This window comes from Armigeres subalbatus, chromosome 3 (genome assembly GCF_024139115.2).
Source record: "Armigeres subalbatus isolate Guangzhou_Male chromosome 3, GZ_Asu_2, whole genome shotgun sequence".
Classification (NCBI taxonomy): domain Eukaryota; kingdom Metazoa; phylum Arthropoda; class Insecta; order Diptera; family Culicidae; genus Armigeres; species Armigeres subalbatus.
In genome coordinates, this window is record NC_085141.1 from 423,981,282 (window position 1) to 423,990,557 (window position 9,276).

A 9,276-nucleotide genomic window follows, 5' to 3' on the forward strand; every position below is an offset into this window, starting at 1 on the left:
TTCAAGTGATAAAAAAAATTATCTTCTTCTGATAATTGATCAGGTAGAGAAGAAATTGTCAACAAATTGTCGTGTGACTTTTAAAACATGAAAACTTTTACTAAACTTTTAAAATAACAACATTTGCACCGTTTGACGACTTATGCTGTATTTTTCGTTAACTGGAATGAAGCCCAGGATTGAGAACCGATGTTCTGAAGGATTTTCGGACATACATTCACGAAAGCATAGACACTGCATGAAACCTAAAGCAATATTCTGTAACCGGAGTTCTGTGTGGTGCTACTTCGATAGAATATTGAATTTCTCGTTCTTTTGGACTGATTAACTTCTAGCAAGAATATGCGTCAACTTTCCTAATTTATTATATTTATAGAACACCCAATATGTGTATGTATTAAAATAAATAATTTATTTCCACAGACACAATAAGTAAACTCATTTCCATGTATTATCGGTTAGAAGTAAGAATAAAACACCATAAATTTTATGTACAACGATGTCGAAAAAAATAAATAAATAAATAAAATTCACAACACCATCGCCATGTTTCTTATTTGTTTTACTTTATGTCGGTTGCCTTCTTTCGTTTCCGTTTTATTTTTCACTGAAAAAGGTGCAGAATAACTGGGATTTTAAATAAAAATGGTACACATGTGAATATCCGTCTCAAAATAGCCTTCAGCAACAAGCCATTCAACTTTTTACACCGAAACAAATATGCCATGGATTTTACATAATGAAATAATGAAATAAACTAAAATATTTAAAAATGACATTAATAGAAAAAATGATAACGAATTTGAAATTCAATCGTAGCTGGCATTTGAAATGCCAGCATACTAAGAAGCTAATGAGAAGAAATTTGAAATTCAATCTCAGTAGGCTGACAGGAATTCTAGATGATTCGAACGGTGAAAATAAACGATCATTCAGTGTTATGTTTTTGAGGCGTGAACATGCGAATTATCCTTCGGTGTTCCGCGCTTGTTTTCGTTGGTAAAAGGTAAATCGGAAGACGGATTTGCTTGGCTACGACACCTACTTCGATTAGTATTCGAATTCGGTACGAAATCAGGAAAGAATTCTCATTACCCATTTTTGGTTAAGTTTTGGTTTGATAAGTCAGTCGAAAGATGAGACAATAAAGATAAGGGGGTTAAGGGAATTTTCTCAATTTTCTTTCCAACGACGAGCCAGTTCTCCGACAAACGAGATTTCAGTCCTCAAACTCGTACCCGGAAGTTATACTCTTTTCGATAAAGAACCGTACTTTCTCATTCGCATATTGTGCACTGAGTGAGTCTTAAATGCCAAGCAGCTGAGTATCAGAGGCCGATGTCAATGCTGCACCACGCTGCTGGTTTGATTGAAGTGCTCTTCGACACGATGCTGGACGCCATGCAGATATCACTGGAACTGACTCGTCACGTGCTGCAGCAGATTGATGCCTACGACCAGTTTCATCTTGACGGTATTCCGGATCAGCTCGGAACAGGGTTGACCTCTCCTGTCTCACCCTCGGTCGTAGGGACGAACATATCCATGATTTCTGTGGCGGTCGTTGTTGTAGCACTTGTGCTGGTTATCTTTTCTTCTGGCTTTCTATCATCACTTCCGATGATTTCGTTGTCGATTTCGTTAACGATTTCGTTTTCCGCACTAGTGATGTCACGCTTTCGGCGTCGGGGTCCGTGCTCAGGAACAGAGGCGGAAGTGATGATGTCGATCAAACTGTTGTCCTGATGGTAGACACTTCCAACGACATACTGAGCGTGATGTTCCGGGCTATGCTTTGCAGTGTAGGCCCTTGGGTTTGGAAGCAGTTCGTGGTCTTGCTCAGAAATGTCTTGGGAAATTTCTTCTGAGACGGGTTCCGCGCTCGTTAGTGGGACATTAGTGCTGCTGGTAGTGCTAGGTAAAAAGGTTGTACTTTTCGGAGCTACATAAACGGGAGAGCTGGATTTGGTGTAAAAGCTCGGTGGAGTATTATAGTAGAATTCGTTATGAGACTTGGCCTGCACTTGGCGGTTATAATTGGTGCACATTTTGGCGTTCCTGCATAAGATGGACGCGGCTGGTTACGGTAGTTGATTTGAGGGTACTTATTAACTGAATAGCTTTGTACGTGATAGTTTCCATATTGATGACAAGTCCCCACTGGCTGACTCACTCGTCGTCTCAACGTATTACGGTAGTAAAAACGTTCTGGCATCCCGGCGATCAATTTGCCGAAAACTTCTTCCTCGTTCTGGCCATCAGATGTGGCGTAATCTTCAATTTTGGAATAGAGTAATTCTCGCTGAAACCGGGCCACTATTTGCACGAGGTTCTTAAAAATGCCTAAATTTATATTCTTTCAAAAGCTTTCGGCGAGTATATTGAGGATCCGAGTTCAATTCTTCAGAAAGATGAACCCCGCGCTAGTTATACACGAAATCATTTTAATGGACCCCTCGATTTTTGTCAATTCTTGACTCACTAAAACTGTCATAACTCCAACATTTCTTAGCCGATCATAGAGATCAGCATATCGTTGGAAAGAGGAAGAGTGTATCCTCAATTTGCAATAATAAAAATATAAGCAGCCACATTGAATTTGGCCGCCATCTTGGATTTCTTTTTGAAAACTATTTTTCCGTCAGGTTTGCAACCACCAATTTAGAATATTAATACATCGATGGAAAGCTTAGCTTATATTGTGTATTGTGTCTGAAAATCTCAGGTGTATGTTTTTTCTATCAAAAGTTATGTACGATTTACCAATACCAAAATTCTTGAATTATTTAATACAATAACTTCAATACGGCTCCGTTATGCTCAAAACTTTTGAGCCCTTCAAATGAAATACTGTTGTAGATATGCTTTTCATTTTTGAAACATATTTGGCTTAGAATAGTGTATGAAATCAAGGAACTGACGTCGTAGTACCATATTAACCATAAAAATAATGTTCGTTGGTCAGATGGCCCTTCAAAATATAATTTGGTAAATCGTACATAACTTTTGATAGAAAAAACATACACCTGAGATTTTCGGACACAATGCACAATATAAGCTAAGCTTTCCATCGATGTATTAATATTCAAAATCGGTGGTTGCGAACCTGGCGGAAAAATAGTTTTTAAAAAGAAATCCAAGATGGCGGCCAAATATAATATGGCTGCCCCATTGTTATTATTGCAAATTGAGGATACACTCTTCCTCTTTCTAACGATATGCTGATCTCTATGATCGGTTGAGAAATGTTGGAGTTATGACAGTTTTGGTGAGTCAAGAATTGACAAAAATCGAGGGGTCCATTAAAATGATTTCGTGTATAACTAACGAAGGGTTCATCTTTCTGAAGAATTTAACTCGGATCCTTTATATACTCGCCGAAAGCTTTCGAAAGAATATAAATTTAGGCATTTTTAAGAACCTCATGCAAATAGTGGCCCGGTTTCAGCGAGAATTACTCAATAGTAGACATCGTCTTTGCGATTAGTTTCGTCGGATCGCCGCAATGCAGCTGTCAAAGGACTACCAAGGAAGTAAGATGCTAATCCTGCAGTAATCATCAGCCCTACCAAGCCTACACCAACTGTTGGCATGACTTCACGGGAGAGATAGTTCATTATCTGAGTGGTCATTGGCTTGCTCTTCACAGGTGGTTTCTTTTCACTCGGTTTAAGAGCAGCGTCCTTCACTTCTGGCTTCTTTTTCTTGGGAGCTGGTTTCTTCTTGTTAGCTGCAGCCGCTGGCTTCCGAGTAACTTTCTTCTTTGCTACTTTGGACGGTGATCTATTTTCTGGCAAATCAAACAGAGCATCCTTAGGTTCCAAGGAATTCTGTTCATCAGACGCGGTTGGTCCAAGAGGAGACTCAGTCACAGACAGTTCAGTAGTTGTCGTGGTCGTTGGCGTGAAAGGTTTCTTTGCTTTCTTGGTTATAGTATCTAGTTTGTCTTCCAATTTTGGTTTCGGTCCATCAGTCACCTTGATTCTGGTCATGAACTTATTGTTCTTGTCTTTCTTTTCTTCCGAAACGGTTGTCGTTCGAGTGTTTATTGTCGTTGTCCGACGCCTTGCAGTAGTGAGCGGTTTCCGCGCACTGGTGGTCACTGTTCGTCTAGTCGTGGCAGTGGTATGTGGTCTGGTGGTAGTGAAGATCTCTTTTTTGATTCGGTAGTAGTAGGCGAGTTGCTCTCACTGAGAAGGACCCAAGTGGATATGCCCTCTTTAGGGGTTGTCGTTGTCGGTTGCACCCTAATGCGTATTCTGTCGTTTGCTGAACTGAACTCGTGAAATTCCTCCTCAGACATCGGTTCAGCGACTCCACTGTGACTGGCAAAATTATCGAACGTAACAATCTGGTCGTTGGCTTTCGCTTCGCCAGTATTCGCCTTCGATGGTTGATGCAAACCTGCGCTGGTCAGGATTCTAGTGCTGGTAGATACCACGTAGCCCGATGTTTGTTTTCGGGGCATTTTCCGGCCGTTTAAATACTGGGCTGCAATAAAACAAATATGACGCAATTCTAGATTCCGGGACAATTACGCTCTTTGGGGTTGTTTATTTCATGCAACTGAAGGCCTAATAAGTGTCCTTCAAGCGATAGAGATCTCAGATAAAAGAGATCAAAGCAGTGGCAGAGATCTCACAGAACAAATCAAAATGAGACAGAAGTTAGCGTACATGCAGTTTGCAAAGAGAAGCAGAATTAAAACGCTGATTGGTTTTTAAACACATTCAGGAATTAGGCTTTTTGGTGAAAATGTTAGTTTATGTTGGAGAGTTGCATTTCTTTCTATTATCATGATTTCGAATCGTTAAAATGAGATTATATTCTAATGCTACATGAGTTATTATCACTAATAATACTAATTCCAATATTCAGGACAACATGATTGTTACGTACTACTCAAATATCAATTGATGCTAAGCTACGATGGATCAGGGATTAACAAATATCTAGAGTAAATAGAATCATGGAAACTTCGTTATGATTGATTTATGAAATCCAATGAACTGTAGTCCTTTCTGTTACTACTATGCTAAAAATACATTATCGATAGGAGAGAGCACTATAGTATGCGAGTATGCTTGGTTACTGATTGGTAAAATTCGTTTTTCTAGATTACTTCAATTGCACATTATTATCATGGATATTAACTCCTACAACAAAACAGACACTACTTCAAAGCAAATCGTACAATCTGTCACGGTCCTAGGAAATCAATTTTTCATTTCCAACAACAAGCGTGGGAGTAACCTACACAATTCGAGGCGAGTGCAAGTAACTGTTGCGCTGTAAAAACTGTACCATCTGCGATCTCTCAACAATTATTAGGAAGGCACGCGATTACTCTGCACTCGCACAGACGATGATGTTTTGCCCCCCCAACATAAACTAACATTTTCACCAAAAAGCCTAATTCCTGAATGTGTTTAAAAACAAATCAGTGTTTGATCCTGCTTCTCTTCGCAAACTGCATGTACGCTAACTTCTGTCTCATTTTGATTTGTTCTGTGAGATCTCTGCCACTGCTTTGATCTCTTTTATCTGAGATCTCTATCGCTTGAAGAACACTTATTAGGTCTTCAGTTCAGGTGTCAAGACTCCGGTGCGACAATGGCGGGGAGTATACTGGAAAATAATTCAAGAAGTTTTGCCGCACGGAAGGTATCCGTATGGAGACAACCGTTTCGTATAGACCGCAGCAGAATGGTGTGGCGGAGCGATTAAATCGCACTCTGTTAGACAAGCCTCGATCCATTCTGCAAGATACTGGTTTGCCGAAGAGTATGTGGGGTGAGCTGTCCTTACAGCAGTCTACATTATGAATCGAAGTCCAACAGGTGCTCTGGAAGAAAGAAAGACCCCATATGAAATGTGGTACAAAAGAAAGCAGGTCTCAATCTGTTGAACAATATAATAATTTTGTACGCCGAATTAGAGAGGGTTATTCCTCGGTAATTGATGCACTCCAGTATGTGCCCTTTCTTATAGAGAGGGCAAATGAGGCCGTCCAACCAGCTAACAGGCAATTCCTCGTCTTCCCATATGTTCGACATAATATGGTGCAGAACTTCATAAAGCTGTTCACTGCAGTGTTTGAGAAGTTCAGCCGGGAGCTGGTCCATACCCGCAGCTCTTTAAAAGCTTTTTTAACCTCATCTAGTGTAAACAACTCTTGTCCATCGTCGCTAATATCAATTCTATTCACTAATGTACCGTCTTCTTCTTATTATTATTATTATTATTATTGGCATTACATCTTACACTGGGACAGAGCCGCCTCGCAGCTTAGTGTTTATTAAGCACTTCCACAGTTATTAACTGCGAGGTTTCTAAGCCAGGTTACCATTTTTGCGTTCGTATATCATGAGGCTAGCACGATGATACTTTTATGCCCAGGGAAGTCGAGACAATTTCCAATCCGAAAATTGCCTAGACCGGCACCGGAAATCGAACCCAGCCACCCTCAGCATGGTCTTGCTTTGTAGCCGCGCGTCTTACCGCACTGTACCGTCACTTCCACTATTCAACAAAGTCGCGAAGTGTTGCTTCCACCTGGCAGCCACTTCGGTTTTATCTGTCAGCAAATTCCCTTCTTGGTCGTTGCACATGACGGGAGATCATTCATATCATTCTGCCCATTTTTTCCTACGCCTCACTAATCACTTGTTCTTCGTACTGTTTTTTATTCCTGCGGTGGGTTCGTTTTTCGGGTGCTCTTGCTTCCTTGTACCGATCTCTATTCGATCGGGTACCCGACACCAACATCCGGCTTCTGGCAACGTCCTTCTCGTCTGTCACTCTGTGACACTCCACATCGAACCAACCCATCCTGAACCGCCTCTGTGCAGTGCCTACCACTTCTCGTTCTGTGCTCATCGCTCCATGGATCGACCCCCATAGATCGTTGATGTTGTCGCTAACGTTGATTGCACTTATCCGTTCGTCGAGCTTCTGGCGGTACTTAACCGATACTCCTTCCGCCGACAATCGCTGGATATTGTAACGCATCATCCGCTGTGATCTTTCGTTCGATACAGTTGACAACCGTGATCAAATTTTACTGACAACGAGGTAGTGATCAGAGTCAATGTTCGGACCTCTGAATGTCCGCACATCTTTTTTTTTTCGTGATTTTTTATGTTTACAATAAGTTCATCACGTATGTCCGCACATCGATAACATCCGAGAAATGGCGCCCATCCACCAGAAAATGGTCTATCTGGATGCAAGTTTCACCATTTTGGTGTCTCCAGGTGTGCTTTCGGATGTTCTTTCGTGCTAAGAAGGTGCTACTGATGGCCATCCAGCTGGCAGAAGCGAAATTTACTAGTTGTCATTGGTAACGGAGTGAAGGCTTTCCCTATCAATAATGGGACGGAAAACGTCCTCTCTACCGACCTGAGCGTTAGCGTCTCCGATAACAATTTTCACGTCATGCTTTGGGCACTCTCCATAGGCTTTATCAAGACATTCATAAAACGTGTCCTTCACGTCGTCGGATTTATCGTTTGTCGGTGCGTAAACGTTGATTAGGCTGTAATTGAAGAATTAGTCCCGTATCTTCAACACACAGATTCGTTCGCTAATGAGCTCAGAAGGCTCACTCGTCCTGGTTCACTTAGGGTCTTGACATTCCAGGTACCGAGTTTCCAATCATAGTCCTTATTTCGTTGCCGGATCGGTTATCAAAAATAACGCTCTCTTTTTCTTCTATCTTCATTTTTCGTGGTACTTGGAAGTCGGGGTCGCGTTATCTACATCGCGCTGGTGGGTCTGCCACCTTAGGTATAGCTGACGCGATACAGCATTTCGTTAATCAGCCGCTGGGTACCAGGCAAACGCTGTTTCATCCGCACCTCCTGGTGACGCTAGAGACGTACCTTCTCACGCTAGTTGATGTCAAAAGGACAACAATACCCAGGCTGCACTACCAGCGGTCTTTTGTCATCGGACGACCCGTGGAAGCTTTGGAAGGAACTTGGAAGGAACTTTTTGGAACCAGAGCTATGTTGGGCGCTCCTTCCTTGGTGTCAACCCTCCATTTTTCAGTCCAAATGTGTCATGTACAAAATGCTGATAAGACCGGTTGTCTTCTACGGACATAAAACATGGACAATGGTCGAGGAGGACTTGCAGTATTTGAGGTTATGGCTTTCAGTCTTCTTATGCTCAAAAACGGGTTTTACGTTTTTATCCGACGTTTCGGTTACATATATTGTATGTTGTGTATGTTCAGGATTACTTACTAACTAAGTCCCGTTTTATTGTTACATTGTCTTAGCATAGAACCACAGAGAAACAGACGTCTCACTTAAAACAATATGCAATCAAAATCATCGTCACGGAAGCATTATCGCCCAGTGCTAAATGCAGTGTGTGTGGCCAAACGGTAACCAGATGGCGATAGTGTGCAAACGTCAAACACAAGCAAATCCGATGGAAGCGCTATCGGTGGTCGATTGACCACCTACAAAAATTTGAATCCACCGTTAAAAAAGTGAACGATGGAACATGTGTTGAGTGAGACGTCTGTTTCTCTGTGATAGAACGTTTTGTCACAACTTTATGTTAACTGCAAAGAAGGAGAAACACTGATTGTAACAGGCGCACTCACTGTGTAGGTGGTCTTCATAAATTTACTTACATCGCCCCCTCTATTTTTCGGTAGGGGCTGCGAAATTTGAATTTATCCGGGCACCAGGAACTATCGTGTAGTACTTTTTTTAGCGCCACGTATCGAACTGTGTTGTGATGGGGTTTCTGTCTGTCTGTTTGCTCTATTACACTGATTGTTTTTGAATGTGTGAAGTATGCCGGCATACGTACTGCTGAGGTTGTCTGTGTCTATGCGCTTGTTGACTGTGTTCTGTGTGTTTATAATATGACATGTTTCTAGAAGGTGTAGGTTTTGTTTCTTAAGACTAGAGTCTAGAATTTGTGTGCGATCGAATGCGAAAGCATGATGGTTTTCGATCGTGTAACGCTGTTCGTTCTCGCATTGCTGCTACCTCCTGATCTTATGCTGATTTCCCTTGATCCCACATAGTTTGTAATCGGTTGGAACAGGAGCGGTGGCCGACAATTCTTGTTTTCAGCTTGTTTGACGTCATCCTCACGTAACAGGCTGAACAGTTCTCGTATGGGATCCTGTATTTGACGTTTGATCGGTCGTTTTGGTCTATCTTGTCCTTCACCGGTTGCCGACGCTCTTCTAATTTTTCGCACTAAAGGTGACGTTTGGGTAATCTGTTTTCAAGGATTTTTGTATTTTGC

The 9,276-nt window shown here is 41.6% G+C and overlaps 1 pseudogene; it reads right to left on the reverse strand.

Annotated features, from left to right (window-relative positions):
* Nucleotides 1-1,341: 1,341 nt before the first annotated feature.
* LOC134223132 (uncharacterized) lies at nucleotides 1,342-8,823 on the reverse strand (annotated as a pseudogene).
* Between the last annotated feature and the right edge of the window lie 453 nt (nucleotides 8,824-9,276).